Genomic DNA, 16979 nt, shown 5'->3' on the forward strand with positions numbered 1-16979 from the left:
GAGTACATCAAGCCTGTACATTGTCACCATGCTTATTTAACATATATGCAGAGAACATCATGCAAAATGCTGGGCTGGATGAAGCACAAGCTAGAATTACAATTGCTAGGAGAAATATCAATAACCTCAAATATGCAGATGGTACCACATTATGGCAGAAAGCTAAGAGAAACTTAAGAGCCTCTTCATGAAGGTGAAAGAGGAGAGTGAAAAAGTTGGCTTAAAACTCAATGTTCAAAAACCAAAGGTCATGGCATCCGGTCCCATCACTTCATTGCAAATAGATGGGAAAACAATGGAAACAGTGACAGATTTTATTTTATTTTTTTGGGGGGGAGGGTCTCCAAAATCACTACAAATTAAAAGACACTTGCTCCTTGGAAGAAAAGCTGTGAACAACCTGGACAGAATGTTAAAAAGCAGAGATATTACTTTGTTGACAAAGATCTGTTTAGTCAGAGCTATGGTCTTTCCAGTAGACATGTATGACTGTGAAAGTTGAACCATAAAGAAAGCTGAACAGCAAAGAATTGGTGCTATTGAGTTGTGGTGTTGGAGAAGACCTTTGAGAGTCCCTTGGACTGTGAGGAGATCAAACCAGTCAATCTTAGAGGATCAGTCCTGAATATTCATTGGAAGGAATGATTTTGAAGCTGAAGCTCCAATACTTTGGCCACCTGATGGGAAGTACTGACTTATTGGAAAAGACCCTGATTCTGGAAAGGATTAAAGGCAGGGGGAGAAGGGGATGGCAGAGGACAAGATGATTGGATGGCATCACTAAATCGATGGACATGAGTTTGAGCAAGCTCTAGGAATTGGTGATGGACAAGGAAGCCTGGCATGCTGCAGTCCATGAGGTTGCAAGGAGTTGGACATGACTGAGCGACTGAATTGAATAGGACTAATATTAAAATTGTGTTGAGGAATTGAAACTAAAAAGATAGTATAACTCTAATGCAAAGCATATCATTCTCATTTCTGTGGTATGTGGATCTATCATTGCTGCAGTGGTGGATAATCAAACCTTAAAGCAGTAATTAGAATAAGACTAGAAAAATAAAAGGTGCATTGATTGGGAAGGAAGAAATAAAATGGTCTTTGTTTTCAGATGGAATGATAATATTTGTAGAGGAGCCTAAAGAATAAAGAGTAAACTGGCAAAGATGTGGTTATAATGGTTGCAAAATGTATAGTTAATACCCAAATGTTAATGGATTTCTTACAGATCAATAATAAAAAAATAAATGTATTTGAAATTAAAAGCACAATACTATTTACCTTAGCACCCTTAGAAGTGAAATACTTAAAAAAAAAGTGAAATACTTAGGTAAAAATAAAAATATTGGCACTATTTTTGTGAGGAAAACTATAAAACTCTGATGAAACATACCAAGAACTAAATAAATGGAGAAATATGTTATATTCTTGAATAGGAAGACTCAATATTGTCAAGATGTCAGTTCTTTTCAACCAGAAGTATGGATTTAAAACACGTCCAACCAAAATTCCAAGTCATTTTTCAGATATTGACGAACGACATCTAAAGTTTATACAGACAGGGAAAAGATGCATATCAGCTAACTCAATACCGAAAGAGTGTAAAGTTTAGAGGACTGTTATTACTCTACTTCATGAGTAGAAATACATGAAATAGAGACAAGAAAAATAATTTAAAAGGCCAACAAAATTTAGAGATGTTCTCATAAATGATATATAAATTTGAAAAATATATAGTCATGCTAATTATTAAAAAAAAAAACTCAAAATCAGGAAAGAGAAAACATTACAATCAATGCCACAGAAATACAATAGCTCATGAGACTGAAGAATTACATGCAAACGTCACCTTGAAGAAATGGATATGTTCGTAGAAACATACAATCAACCAAGACTGAACCCTTAAGAAATAAAAAATCTATGTTGAATAGTAATGGTGAAAGTGGGCACCCTTGTCTTGTTCCTGACTTTAGAGGAAATGCTTTCAATTTTTCACCATTGAGGATAATGTTTGCTGTGGGTTTGTCATATATAGCTTTTATTATGTTGAGGTATGTTCCTTCTATTCCTGCTTTCTGGAGAGTTTTCATCATAAATGGATGTTGAATTTTGTCAAAGGCTTTCTCTGCATCTATGGAGATAATCATATGGTTTTTATTTTTCAATTTGTTAATGTGGTGTATTACATTGATTGATTTGTGGATATTGAAGAATACTTGCATCCCTGGGATAAAGCCCACTTGGTCATGGTATATGATCTTTTTAATGTGTTGTTGGATTCTGATTGCTAGAATTTTGTTAAGGATATTTGCATCTATGTTCATCAGTGATATTGGCCTGTAGTTTTCTTTTTTTGTGGCATCTTTGTCAGGTTTTGGTATTAGGGTGATGGTGGCCTCATAGAATGAGTTTGGAAGTTTACCATCCTCTGCAATTTTCTGGAAGAGTTTGAGCAGGATAGGTGTTAGCTCTTCTCTAAATTTTTGGTAGAATTCAGCTGTGAAGCCGTCTGGACCTGGGCTTTTGTTTGCTGGAAGATTTTTGATTACAGTTTCAATTTCCGTGCTTGTGATGGGTCTGTTAAGATTTTCTATTTCTTCCTGGTCGAGTTTTGGAAAGTTGTACTTTTCTAAGAATTTGTCCATTTCTTCCACGTTGTCCATTTTTTTGGCATATAATTGTTGATAGTACTCTCTTATGATCCTTTGTATTTCTGTGTTGTCTGTTGTGATCTCTCCATTTTCATTTCTAATTTTATTGATTTGATTTTTCTCCCTTTGTTTCTTGATGAGTCTGGCTAATGGTTTGTCAATTTTATTTATCCTTTCAAAAAACCAGCTTTTGGTTTTGTTGATTTTTGCTATGATCTCTTTTGTTTCTTTTGCATTTATTTCTGCTCTAAGTTTTAAGATTTCTTTCCTTCTACTAACCCTGGGGTTCTTCATTTCTTCCTTTTCTAGTTGCTTTAGGTGTAGAGTTAGGTGATTTATTTGACTTTTTTCTTGTTTCTTGAGGTGTGCCTGTATTGCTATGAACTTTCCCCTTACGACTGCTTTTACCATGTCCCACAGGTTTTGGGTTGTTGTGTTTTCATTTTCATTCATTTCTATGCAACATAGTTTTGGAAGTTTTGGCCACAGCAATCAGAGCAGAAAAAGAAATAAAAGGAATCCAAATTGGAAAAGAAGAAGTAAAGCTCTCACTATTTGCAGATGACATGATCCTCTACATAGAAAACCCTAATAATGAGAAAACAGAAAGAGAAATTAAGGAAACAATTCCATTCACCATTGCAACGGAAAGAATAAAATACTTAGGAATATATCTACCTAAAGAAACTAAAGACCTATATGTATAGAAAACTATAAAACACTGGTGAAAGAAATCAAAGAGGACACTAACAGATGGAGAAATATACCATGTTCATGGATTGGAAGAATCAATATAGTGAAAATGAGTATACTACCCAAAGCAATTTATAGATTCAATGCAATCCCTATCAAGCTACCAACACTATTCTTCACAGAGCTAGAACAAATAATTTCACAATTTGTATGGAAATACAAAAAACCTCAAATAGCCAGAGCGATCTTGAGAAAGAAGAATGGAACTGGAGGAATCAACCTACCTGACTTCAGGCTCTACTACAAAGCCACAGTTATCAAGACAGTATGGTACTGGCACAAAGACAGAAATATAGATCAATGGAACAAAATAGAAAGCCCAGAGATAAATCCACGCACATATGGACACCTTATCTTTGACAAAGGAGGCAAGAATCAACAGATAAATCTTTAAGAATTCTATTAGATAATAAAAAAAAAACAAAACAAAAGTCTCTATCTTCCTTTCTTTTCTTTGTACATACATACACATATCCTTACACAAATACAAACACACACACACAAGACAAGAGTTATAAGTGCAAAGAGTTATAGGTTTAACTGTATCTGTATATATCTATACCTGTCATTAAACTACTAAGTCCACAATCTAATATACTACATATCAGCCTCAAAATATCCCTTATTTCCCACAAAAATAATTACAATTTTTTATTGCCTAGTTTTTCTTTCATTTTTTCTTTCCTTTTTTAAAAAAATGTATTCATTTTTAATTGAAGGATAATTCCTTTACAGTGTTGTGTTAGCTTCTGCCATATATCAACATGAATCAGCCATAGGTATATATAAATACCCTCCCTTTTCAACCTCCCTTTTACCTCCCACCCAATCCCACTCCTCTATGTTGTCACAGAGCACTGGATTTGAACTCCCTGCATCATAGTGCAAATTCAAACTAGCTATATATTTTACATATGGTAATGTATATGTTTCAATGATGCTCTCTCACTTTGTCCCACTCTCTCCTTCCTCCACCATTAATAATTATCATTCTGACATATATTCTGAAGATTGAAGTCAGGTCAAGAGGGCCTTAGAAAGCATTAATATGAACAAAGCTAGTGGAAGTGATGGAATTCCAGCTGATATATTTCAAATCCTAAAAGATGATGCTGTTAAAGTGCTGCAATCAGCAAGCCAGTAAAACTGAAAAATTCAGGAGTGGCCACAGGACTGGCAAAGGTCAGCTTTCATTCCAGTCACAAAGAAGGGCAATGCAAAATGTTCAGACTGCCACACAATTGCGCTCATTTCACATGTTAGAAAGGTAAGGCTCAAAATCCTTCAAGCCAGGCTTTAATAATACATGAACCAAGAACTTTCAGATGCACAAGCTGGATTTAGAGAAGGCAGAGAAACAAGAGATCAAACTTCCAACATTCCTTGGACCATAGAAAAATCAAAGTAATTCCATAAATACATCTACTTCTGCCTCATTTATTATGCTGAAGCCTCTGACTGTGTGGACCACAACAAACTGGAAAATTCTTAAAGAGATGGGAATACCAGGCCACCTACCTGCCTCCTGAAAAATCTGTATGCAGGTCAAGAAGCAACAGTTAGAACTGGACATGAAACTACAGATTGGTTCCAAATTGGGAAAGGAGTATCCCAAGGCTGTATATTGTCACCCTGCTTATTTAATTTATATGCAGAATAAATTATGAGAAATGCCAGGTTGGATGAAGCACAAACTGGGATCAAGATTGCTGGGAGAAATATCAATAACTTCAGATATGCAGATGACATCATCCTTATGGCAGAAAGTGAAGAAGAACTAAAGATCCTCTTGATGAAAGTAAAAGAGGAGAGTGGAAACATTGGTTTAAAGCTCAACATTCAGAAAACTAAGATCATGGCTTCTGGCCCCATCACTTCATAGCAAATAGGTGGGGAAACAATGGAAACAGTGAGAGACTTTATTCTTAGGGGCTCCAAAATCACTGCAGATGGTGACTGCAGCCATGAAATTAAAAGACATTTGTTCCTTGCAAGAAAAACTATGACAAACCTAGACAGCATATGAAAAAGCAGAGTCATCACTTTACCTATAAAGGTCCATCTAGTTAAAGCTCTGGTTTTTCAAGCAGTCATATATGGATGTGAGAGTTGGACCATAAAGAAGGCTGAGTGCTGAAGAATTGATACTTTCAAAATGTGGTGCAGTAGAAGCCTTTTTTTTAAAATGCTTTTATTGGTTTTATTTTATTTTTTATCATTTAAATTAATTTACTTATTTTAATTGAAGGCCAAGTACTTTATAATATTGTGGTGGTTTTTGCCATACATTGACATGATTAAGCCATGGGTGTACATATGTCCCTCCCATCAGGAACACCACTCCCAGCTACAACCCTATCCCATGCTTCTGGGTTGTCTCAGAGCACCAGCTTTGAGTGTCCTACTTCATGCATCAAACTTGCACTGGTCTTCTATTTTACCTATGGTAATATACAGGTTTCAATGTTATTCTCTCAAATGTCCCACCCTCACCTTCTTCCACATAGTTCAGTCTATTCTTTACATCTGTGTCTCTTTTGCTGTTTTGCATATATACTTATCTTTATCATTTTTCTAAATTCCATATATATGTGTTAACATACTGTATTGGTATTTCTCTTTCTGACTTACTTCACTCTGTAAAATAGACTCCAGTTTCATTCAACTCATTAGAACTGACTCAAATGACTTATATTTTATAGCTGAGTAATATTCCATTGTGTATATGTACCACAACATCCTTATCCATTTGTATGCCAATGGATATCTAGGTTGCTTCCATGTCTTAGCTATTGTAAACAGTGCTTCAGTGAACATTGGGGTACACGTATCTCTTTCAGTTATGGTTTCTGGACACAACTGAGCGACTTTCATTTTCACTTTCAGATACACAAAAGAGATATAAAAAGCCTAAGAGCTTATTTGAAGAAATAGAGGCTGTAAGATTCCCAAATTTGAGGAAAGATGTGGATTTAGATGTATGAAAAATCTAAGTAATTTGAGTAAACTTTCAAAAGTCAAAACAAAAAAGCCTTAAAAATAGCAAGATAAATTGTATATAATTATACCCCATAATCAAATGGAATTTCCTCCTGAAATGATAGAATGGTTCAATATATAAAGGAAAATCAGTGGAATATACCACTTTAAAAAATGAAGGAGGAAAAACTCACTATTATCTTAACTGATGTGGGAAAAGCATTTGACAAAATTAAACTCTCTCTGATGATTAAATAACTCAGAAAACTAGGAATAGAATGAAACTACCTTGACTTATTTGTGGCCATGTATGAAAAACCCATAGGCAACATTATACTCAATGGTGAAAGACTGGAAATTTTTTTCTGTAAGATCAGGAACAAGACAAAGATTCTTGCATTCATCACTTCTACTTAACTCAAAGTCCTAGCCAGAACAATTAAAGGCAAGAAAAAGAAATATAATCATACAAATTGGAAAGAAATAAAATTAACTGTTCACAGGAAACATGTTTTTCTGTATAGAAAACCTTACAGCTTCTGTTTTAAAAAAAAATACGTGAATTCAGCAAAGTTGAAAAATATCAAATCAGTATGCCAAAATCAGTTGTGTTTATATACACTAACAATAAACAATCTGAAAATGAAATTAATAAAACTTTCCCATTTACAATAGTATTTTAATCATAATAAAAGATTTAGGATAAATGTAAACAAAGAGGAAAAGATTTGTATACTAAAAACTAAACTAAATGTATGAGTGAAGGAAACTAAAGAATACATCAATAAATGGAAAGATATCTCAAGTTCATGAATTGGAAAACTTAATACTGTTGAGATATCAACACTGACCAAACAGTATAATATTTATCAAAATCCCCATGATGTCTTTTGTATAATTAAAAATGTATATCTTAAAATTAATTTGAAACCTCAACAAATCCCAAGAAGATAAAACTACTTGAAAATGAAGAACAAATTTGGAGATCTAACACTAATTTTGAAACTTGCTACATAGCCACAGTAATTAAAACACTATGGTAAATGCATAAAGATGCTTTACTGCCTATACCAAAACCTTTAACTGTGTGGATCAAAATAAGCTGTGGAAAATTCAGAAGGAGATGGGAAAACCATAACACCTGACCTGCCTCTTGAGAAACCTGTATGCAGGTCAGGAAGCAACAGTTAGAACTGGACATGGAACAATAGACTGGTTACAAATAGAAAAAGGAGTACTTTAAGGCTGCATGTTGCCACCCTGCTTATTTAACTTATATACAGAGTACATCATGAGAAATGCTGGGCTGTAGGAAGCACAAGCTGGAATCAAGATTGCCAGGAGAAATATCAATAACCTCAGATATACAGATGACACCACCCTTATGGTAGAAATGAAGAACTAAAGAGCCTTCTGGTGAAAGTGAAAGAAGAGAGTGAAAAATTCGGCTTAAGGCTCAACATTCAGAAAACTAAGATCATGGCAACCAGTCCCATCACTTCATGGCAAATAGATGGGGAAATAGTGGAAACAGTAGCTGACTTTGTTTTTTGAGGCTCCAAACTCACTGCAGATGGTGATTGCAGCCATGAAATTGAAAGACGCTTACCCCTTGGAAGGAAAGTTATGAACAACTTAGATGGCATATTAAAAAGCAGAGACATTACCTTAGGTCCATCTAGTTAAGGCTATGGTTTTTCCAGTAGTCATGTATGGATGTAGTCAACAAAGGTCCATCTAGTTAAGGCTATGGTTTTTCCAGTAGTCATGTATGGATGTGAGAGTTGGACTATAAAGAAAGCTGAGCAGCTGAAGAATTGATGTTTTTGAACTATGGTGTTGCAAAAGGCTCTTGAGAGTCCCTTGGACTGCAAGGAGATCCAACCAGTCCATTCTATAGGAGATCAGTCCTGGGTGTTCATTGGAAGGAGTGATGTTGAAGCTGAAAATCCAATACTTTGGCCACCTTATGTGAAGAACTGACTCATTTGAAAAGACCCTGATACTGGGAAAGATTGAGTTCAGGAGGAGAAGGGGATGACAGAGGATGAGATGGTTGGATGGCATCACCAAATCAATGGGCATGGGTTTGGGTAGGCTCCGGCAGTTGGTGATGGACAGGGAGGCCTAGCGTGCTGTGTTTCATGGGGTTGCAAACAGTCAGACATGAACTGAGTGACTGAATTGAACTGAATACATGTAGACCAATGGAATAAAGTAAAGAACCAGAATGAAACCATTACATATATATAACCAAATGATTTTGACAAGGGTATTAAGAAAACTCAATAAGGAAAAGAAAATTTTCTAAAAAAATGATGTTAAGAAAATTGGATGACTAAATAAATACATAATACATTGTTTTATTTATATACTTATATATAAAACACATACATATATATATAGCAATGTATTATGTTTATATACATATGTATACATATACACACATATTATATATATATATGTACACTTTCAGAACTTTCAGAGAGAGAGATATACATCTATTAATTTGAATCTTGACACTGCATTGTAAACAAAATTAACTCAAAATGAATCAAAGACCTAAATTCAAGTGCCAGATGTATTAAATTCTTAGGAAAAAAAGCATAGGGATAAACTTCATTACATTGACTTTGGCTATGATTCCTTGCATATAATTCCCAAAGCACAGGGAATAAAGAATAGATAAGTTGGATTTCATCAAATTTATAAACTTTTGTATATTCAAAGAGCACTATCAATATACTGAGAATGAAACCCATAGAATGGAAGAAAACACCTGTAAATAATATATTTGATAAAGTCCTTCTAGGACTTTACAGCAGCAACAAAAACAAACAACCTGATTAAAAAGTGGGCACAGGACTTGAGTAGACATTTCTCCAAAGATATATGAATGGTTAATAAGCACATGACAATATGTCCACAGCACTAGGCATTAGCAAAATGCAAATTAAAACCATAATGAGATATTACCTTTTACCTACAAGGAATGGTACAATAATTTTCTTAATGTAAAAAATGTGGTAATAAGGCTGTGGATAAATAGAAATCCTCATACATTGTTAGTGGAATGTAAAATGTATGGGCTCTGAGGAGATCAGTTTATTGTTTCCTTAAATAGTTAGACATAGAATTAGCATACTACCCAGCAATTTCGTTCCTAGGTACATATCAAAGAGACATAAAAACATATGTCTACATAGAAAATTTTGTAAGGATGTTTACAGTAGTATTCTTCATAAAATGTGCATGCCTCCTCAATAGCTCAGTCATGTATGACTCTACAACCCAAAGACTGTAGCCTGCCAGGCTTCTCATAGCAGACACAGGTGAAAGCCACACAAAAAGTTGTTATTAATATATACATACAGTGAACTCATCCACAAAAAGGAATATATGGTACAACTTCAACTCAAGTACAACTTGAGTGATTTTTTTCACATGAAATATCCAGAACAGGCAAGTCCAAATGGAGGGAAAGAAAATTAGTATTAGCTCTGTCACATTGTCACCACATCATGTTGGTCCCATAGCACAAGTTCCCTATTGTATAGGCAGCAGGTGGGATATCAAAAAGGATTGCCGGAGGATCCAACTAGTCACTTTACTTTAGAATGATGTATTTATCATTTATTCCCCTTGGGTCTGATATTCCAGTCCATATCCTAAGATGACAAGAAAATGTATGTGTGTGTGCTTTTGTATGTATATGTATCTGCATGTGTATACACTGGATACACTAAATTTCTCTATCATTTTTAGTGACTTGAGTGAGGAAGGGTAAGTTTTAGAAGCTTGGTCTGTTAACTTTATCCTATCCACCACTCCTCTTCCTCCAATGATATGATCTTTAATTATTTTAATAAAACTATCAAAAAAGTGATAAGGATTAGCTGAATTATTTCTCTATGTGAGGCATTTTCTAGAGAAGTTCTGAATAGGAGGTGAATCTGCTGTACTGATTGAAAGTGTGAGATCTTCACAGACAGTTTAAGTGATAAACACATTGCATAGATGTGGAGCTCAGATAGGTCAAGAAGTCTTTTTGTATTCACTGAAATTCATGATGAACAAGAGCTAAGAGAAATAAGAGGTCGAACAAACAGATTAGCATAGCATATCCAAAATGACCCCTTGAAACTATTTAAAACCCAGAAGATGGTGACTTTTGATGTACAACTCAGGCTATAGTTCAACTTCCTTTTAAAGCATTAGCCACAGAAAATAGCTTAATTAAAAATTCATACTACAACATCAATCATTATTTTATCTGACAAACTTTAATCACAGAGTCTGTCTATATAGAAAATCTAATGATATTCTTTCTCTGAAATTTTTAAAAAGTAGCCCAACACATTACAATGAACCAAAATATTGCAATAAAAATAAACACAAGACATACCTGACAATTAAAAGCATATATCACTAATTGTGTTACATAAAAACGTTAAGAAAATCACATTTATGTTTTACTTGAAATTCAATTAAAAAAAACTGTGAAATAGATGCTTCCTTAAAAACTACTTCTCATAATTTTTGCAATGAATGTAAAGTTTTAACATGAAAGTTGAATTATTTGACTAATGCTTCTTATTATTAGTATCTAATAATTTGATGTGTGATAAAATACCCAGGAGTATATAGTTTCTTAAATAACATACTTAAACTTTACATAAAAGTTATTTCTAAGAAAGATATATACATAAAAGTGTTTTTGGAAGACTATTTACTATATTCAAGATATTTATTCTATTTGGACAACATAATTTGTAATAGAATTTTTTATACAAAAAGAAAATGTCTTTCTTCTTTTACTCATTCCCTTTCCACTAGCTGTTCATTATATTTCATTTTTATTCACTAAGCATATTAACAACTTTGTGCCATACAGACGAAAATAACCAAACATTTACCCAAACATAACTCACAATCTAGGGCAGACAAGTGAACAAATAATCAAGACAAAATGAGATAAGAAAGATAATCATTTTAATTATATAAATAACTTGCTAAATGGCAAATAGCAAATAAGTAGTAGATATGGATTTTTGAATCGATGACTCTAAGACAAAAAGATCCTGTCACCACAAGAATGTCTCTTAGTTTCAGGACACAGGGTTAAAGCATAGAGTTATGAACAATAATTGAAATAATATTTAAATGAACAAATGTATGACCATTTAGGAAACTAAATTAATTTGGTTGAACATATCTTTATCTTGTATGTTTTTAGAATAGACATAAATTATCCAATACAAGGATGACATGCTGGTTTTCCCCTAACATTGACATTTCAATATTTCAGAGTCTACCACCATATTACAGATTGTAATAAAGATATTTTAATATACCTTGAAGAATTCATTTTTGTATTATTGACATTAGTCTAAACAAGAATGTTGTACTTTTTCATTATTCACATTTATTTATAAGAATACACTGTAACCTTGTGTTCTAAGGAATACAAAGTCATAAAGATTCAAACTCAACATCCATTCTGATGTGATAAACAAAATAAATTATTTTAAGCTCTGTAATCTAACTGCTTCCAGTAAAAAAACATTTTGAAAATTTAAACATTTTTAAAACTTATAAGTTGCCTTAATGGCACAAATGTGTATCTTAGCAATTCAACCAAGATACCACTAAAAAGTCAAAAACTTAATTTTTATTGGAGTTAATTGTGTTACAATATTGGGTTAGTTTCTACTGTTCAATGAAGTGAATCAGCTATTTGTACATATATATCCCCTTCTTAAATCTCCCTCCCAACCCCACATCCCACCCATCTAGGTCATCACAGAGTACTGAGCTGAGTTCCCTGTGCTGTATAGTAGGTACCCACTAGCTATCTGTTTTGTACATGGTAGTGTATATATGTCAATTTCTAATCTCCCAATTTATCCCACTCTCCTCTCTGGCCACCCCTACCCTGTGGCATGTTCACATATCCATTCTCCATGTCTGTGTGTCTGTTCCTGAAGCAAGAGGAAACTTAACAGAGAGTAAGAGAAAACTTAACAATAGCTTGAAAGAGTAAATATATGTAAAACCTTCTGACAATCTTTCAGAGTTAAAGCAAACATGTTTTGACATATAAAATTAGGAGTGAAACAAGAACTTAGACAATATTTACTAAAATGTTCATACAGAAGAAGCACAGACATTTTGTTGATTCTTGAAATTATTGGTATATACTTGAAATATAGTGGAATGAATCAAGTAATCACCCCACTGTGAATAAATATTAAAAGAGATAAATGGCAGCATTCTTAGATATTGGAATTGTTTTTAGTACTGACATTAAGCAAATACTTTGTTACTTATAAATTGTCAAAGCTACATACATAATAGTTGCTCAAATTTTATCATTCTAAATGCCTAGAAGTTACATTTACATAATTTTTCTGTAATAAGCTGATCAATAAATACCAGCTCCAAAGTAACATTCAAATTATTCTGAAGTTTCAAGTTTTTTACTTTTACATAGCAGTTCCATAGCACTGAATATATTATGATATAGGGGATAATATGAAATTAAATATAGTATTTACTAGTGTTTAGTTGATATCTCCCTGAAAATAATGTTTATTTTTTTTAATAAAAATTTTTAAGCACTTGCTTCTTTTAAAAAATCTCTTTATAAGTACAGTTGATTTTTATTATTCAGAATAGTTCTATTCTAGTAGGTTGTCAGGAATGCTGAATGAGCAAGTATGAATTGTTACCCAGAGGAGAAAAACAGGATTAGACTCCTATGAGTTCCATTACAGCATTTTCATCAATTTTGTGAGCTCATACCTTAAGATATCTTAAATACTACATACTGTTGATTCATTAAGTTTGAATTCATGACCAATCACCCTATAACTCATGCCTGAACAAAGTTAGTTTAACACCGATGTTTTCTCCATAAAGTCCATCACAGTCTTTCTGTACTTTGGAACACTAGACAGCATTTCAGCATGAGGGCCATTTTAAACAGCAAAGTCACAAAAGCACAGAAATTGAAAAAAAAAAAAAAAAAAAAAAGATTGGCAGGATACTTGAATACAGTATGAGAGGGGAAAACAGAAAACAGAGCAGTTGTTTTTTCAACCTGAGCTGGAAACAAGCATATTGGGCAACACTGATTTCTTTTTTTTTTACTGCTTTGCATCTTCAAACAATTGGGGAAAAAAACCTCAAGTATTGTTTTTGGGGTTGCAAATAAATGAGTGTGTAGGTGAAGTTGCAAATATGGAATCTGCAAATAATGATGTTTAGCAGCTAAATGATGTATCTGTCAGGTGCAGCTTTCAGTTCAGTTCAGTCACTCAGTCATGTCCAACTCTTTGTGACACTATGGACTGCAGCATGATAGGCTTCCCTGCCCATCCCCAACTCCCAAACTCATGTCCATCGAGTTGGTGATCTCATCCAACCATCTAATCCTCTGTCATTCCCTTCTCCTCCCTCCTTCAATCGTCCCCAGTACCAGGGTGTTTTTTAATGAGTCAGTTCTTCACATCAGGTAGCCAAAGGATAGGAACTTCAGCTTCAGCATCAGTCCTTCCAATGAATATTCAGGACTGATTTCCTTCAGGATAGACTGGTTGGATCTCCTTACAGTTCAAGGGTCTCGCAAGAGTCTTCTCCAACACTACAGTTCAAAAGCATCAATTCTTTGGTGCTCAGCTTTCTTTATAGTCCAACTCTCACATCCATACATGACTATTGGAAAAACCATAGCTTTGATTAGATGGACCTTTGTTGGCAAAGTCATGTCTCTGCTTTTTAATATGCTGTCTAGGTTGGTCATAGCTTTTCTTCCAAGGAGCAAGTGTCTTTTAATTTCATGGTTGTAGTGATCATCTGCAGTGATTTTGGAGCCCCCCAAAATAAAGTATGTCACTATTTCCATTGTTTCCCCATCTATTTGCCATGAAGTGATGGGACCAGATGCCATAATCTGTTTTCCGAATGTTGAATTTAAGCAAACTCCTTAATCAAGGAGCAAATTCCTTAAGCAAACTCCTTCACTCTCTCTTTCACTTTCATCAAGAAGCTCTTTAGTTCTTTGTTTTTTGCCCTAAGAGTGGTGTCATCTGCATATCTGAGGTTATTGATATTTCTCCCAGTGATCTTGATTTCCGTTTGTGCTTCATCCAGCCCAGCATTTTGCATGATGTATTCTGCATATAAGTTAAATAAGCAGGGTGACAATATACAGCCTTGAGCCTAAAGGTGCAGCTTTAGGCTCTCCTTTTTGAGGAACTTCCTTCAGACTTCAGATGAATAACAACAAACTCACAGATTACAGATATTCTTCAAAATATATTGGGATAATATTTCAATAAACTGGTTGTAAGTTTAAAGTAAAAACTTACAAGAAGTTTCTTGAACTTTTCTTAAGTAACTTAACATAAGTTACTTAAACATCTTAAGAAGAAAATGCCTTTTATACACCTAACCTACCAAACATCATAACCACTTGGTCCATCTTACATGTTCAGGACAATGACATTAGCCTACAGTTGAGAAAATCATCAAATGTGACATCTTATAATAAAGTGTTGACTATCTAATGCGTTTAGTGAATACTACTCTGAAAGTGAAATATAATGGCTTTATGGATACAGAATGAGCGTGTTACCCTGGAGATTCCATGACTGACCTACAGATGTGGCTCCCTACTGCTGCCTAGCATCATGACATAACATATCACTACCCTGGGCAGAGGACGGGGGTGGGCAGGAATCAAAATTCGAAGTAGGGTTTCTACTGAATCCATATCGCTTTTGCATCATTTTAAAGCTGAAAATTTTTATATAAAATCTTCATAAGGTTCAGGATGGGGAACACATGTATACCTGTGGCAGATTCATTTTGATCTTTGGCAAAACTAATACAATTATGTAAAGTTTAAAAATAAAATAAAATTAAATAAATAAATAAATCTTCATAGGTTAGTGACCGTAGTATTTTTCTGACCTCTTCCTCTTAGTCCCTTTTTTATAGATATACCTGAAGTAAATATCTTTAGTCATTGTTCTTATTAAATACTAAGGTTACCAAATGCAGTGGCTGACCAGTAGAATATTTAGACTTCCAAATTATACAATGTTAATAGTGACTGCAGCCGTGAAATTAAAAGATGCTTACTCCTTGGAAGGAAAGTTATGACCAACCTAGATAGCATATTGAAAAGCAGTGACATTACTTTGCCAACAAAAGTCCGTCTAGTCAAGGCTATGGTTTTTCCAGTGGTCATGTATGGATGTGAGAGTTGGACTGTGAAGAAGGCTGAGTGCCGAAGAATTAATGCTTTTGAACTGTGGTGTTGGAGAAGACTCTTGAGAGTCCCTTGGACTGCAAGGAGATCCAAGCAGTCCATTCTGAAGGAGATCAGCCCTGGGGTTTCTTTGGAAGGAATGGTGCTAAAGCTGAAACTCCAGTACTTTGGCCAACTCAGGTGAACAGTTGACTCATTGGAAAAGACTCTGATGCTGGGAGGGATTGGGGGCAGGAGGAGAAGGGGACGACAGAGGATGAGATGGCTGGATGGCAGCACTGACTCGATGGACGTGAGTCTGAGTGAACTCCGGGAGTTGGTGATGGACAGGGAGGCCTGGCGTGATGTGATTCATGGGGTCCAAAGAGTCGGACACAACTGAGCAACTGAACTGAACTGAATGTTTTGATCAAAGCTCTTTCCTGATTTTGATTTTAAAATTAACATTAATAAATGATTTAGATAGGAATGGGCACAAACATAGGGTAGAACCAATAATCACCTCATATGCACTAGCAAGCTATTCTAGTTGATTCCTCCCTCACTGATTAGGGCCAGTTTTAACTGATCACTTATGGCTTTTAGTTGATTTATCCTATTCTATGTAATAAAATATTTTATATGTCTTTCTAGTAGATAAAACTGTATATGTAAATTTTCTTTTCAAGAGTATGTATTTGCAGAATATATGGTGTTTTTTACTACTATAATGTTTAAGTGAATTGGTTCAAAATGTTCATTTGCGTTAAAGGTCAGCAATTTTATATTAGCATGAAAAGCCAGAAAAAATATAGAGTTTATTTAATTAAAGAATTGTATGGAAAAGAGTAGAAAAGGAAAAGGTAAAATTAGGAAAGAAAGGGCTAGAAAATGCACATTTCAATTTATACAACACTCTGAAAAAGGGAAAACTATGGTAACAGAATTCAGATCAGTGGTCACTAAAAACCGGATAGAGAGAGCTTAAGAGAAATTTCTGAGGTGATATATATGGAAAAAAAAAAAAAAAGGAGAGTTAAAAAGTTGGCTTAATGCTCAACAATCAGGAAACTAAGATCATGGCATCTGGTCCCATCACTTCATGGCAAATAGATGGGGAAACAATGGAAATAGCGACAGACTTTATTTTGGGGGGGCTCCAAAATCACTGCAGATGGTGACTGCAGCCATGAAATTAAAAGACACTTGCTCCTTGGAAGAAAAGCTATGACCACCTAGACAGCATATTAAAAAGCAGAGACATTACTTTACCAACAAAGGTCCATCTAGTCAAAGCTATGCTTTTTCCAGTAGTCATGTGTGGATGTGAGAGTTGGACT

The sequence above is a fragment of the Bubalus bubalis genome, chromosome 6, assembly GCF_019923935.1.
Source record: "Bubalus bubalis isolate 160015118507 breed Murrah chromosome 6, NDDB_SH_1, whole genome shotgun sequence".
NCBI classification, from domain to species: Eukaryota; Metazoa; Chordata; class Mammalia; order Artiodactyla; family Bovidae; genus Bubalus; species Bubalus bubalis.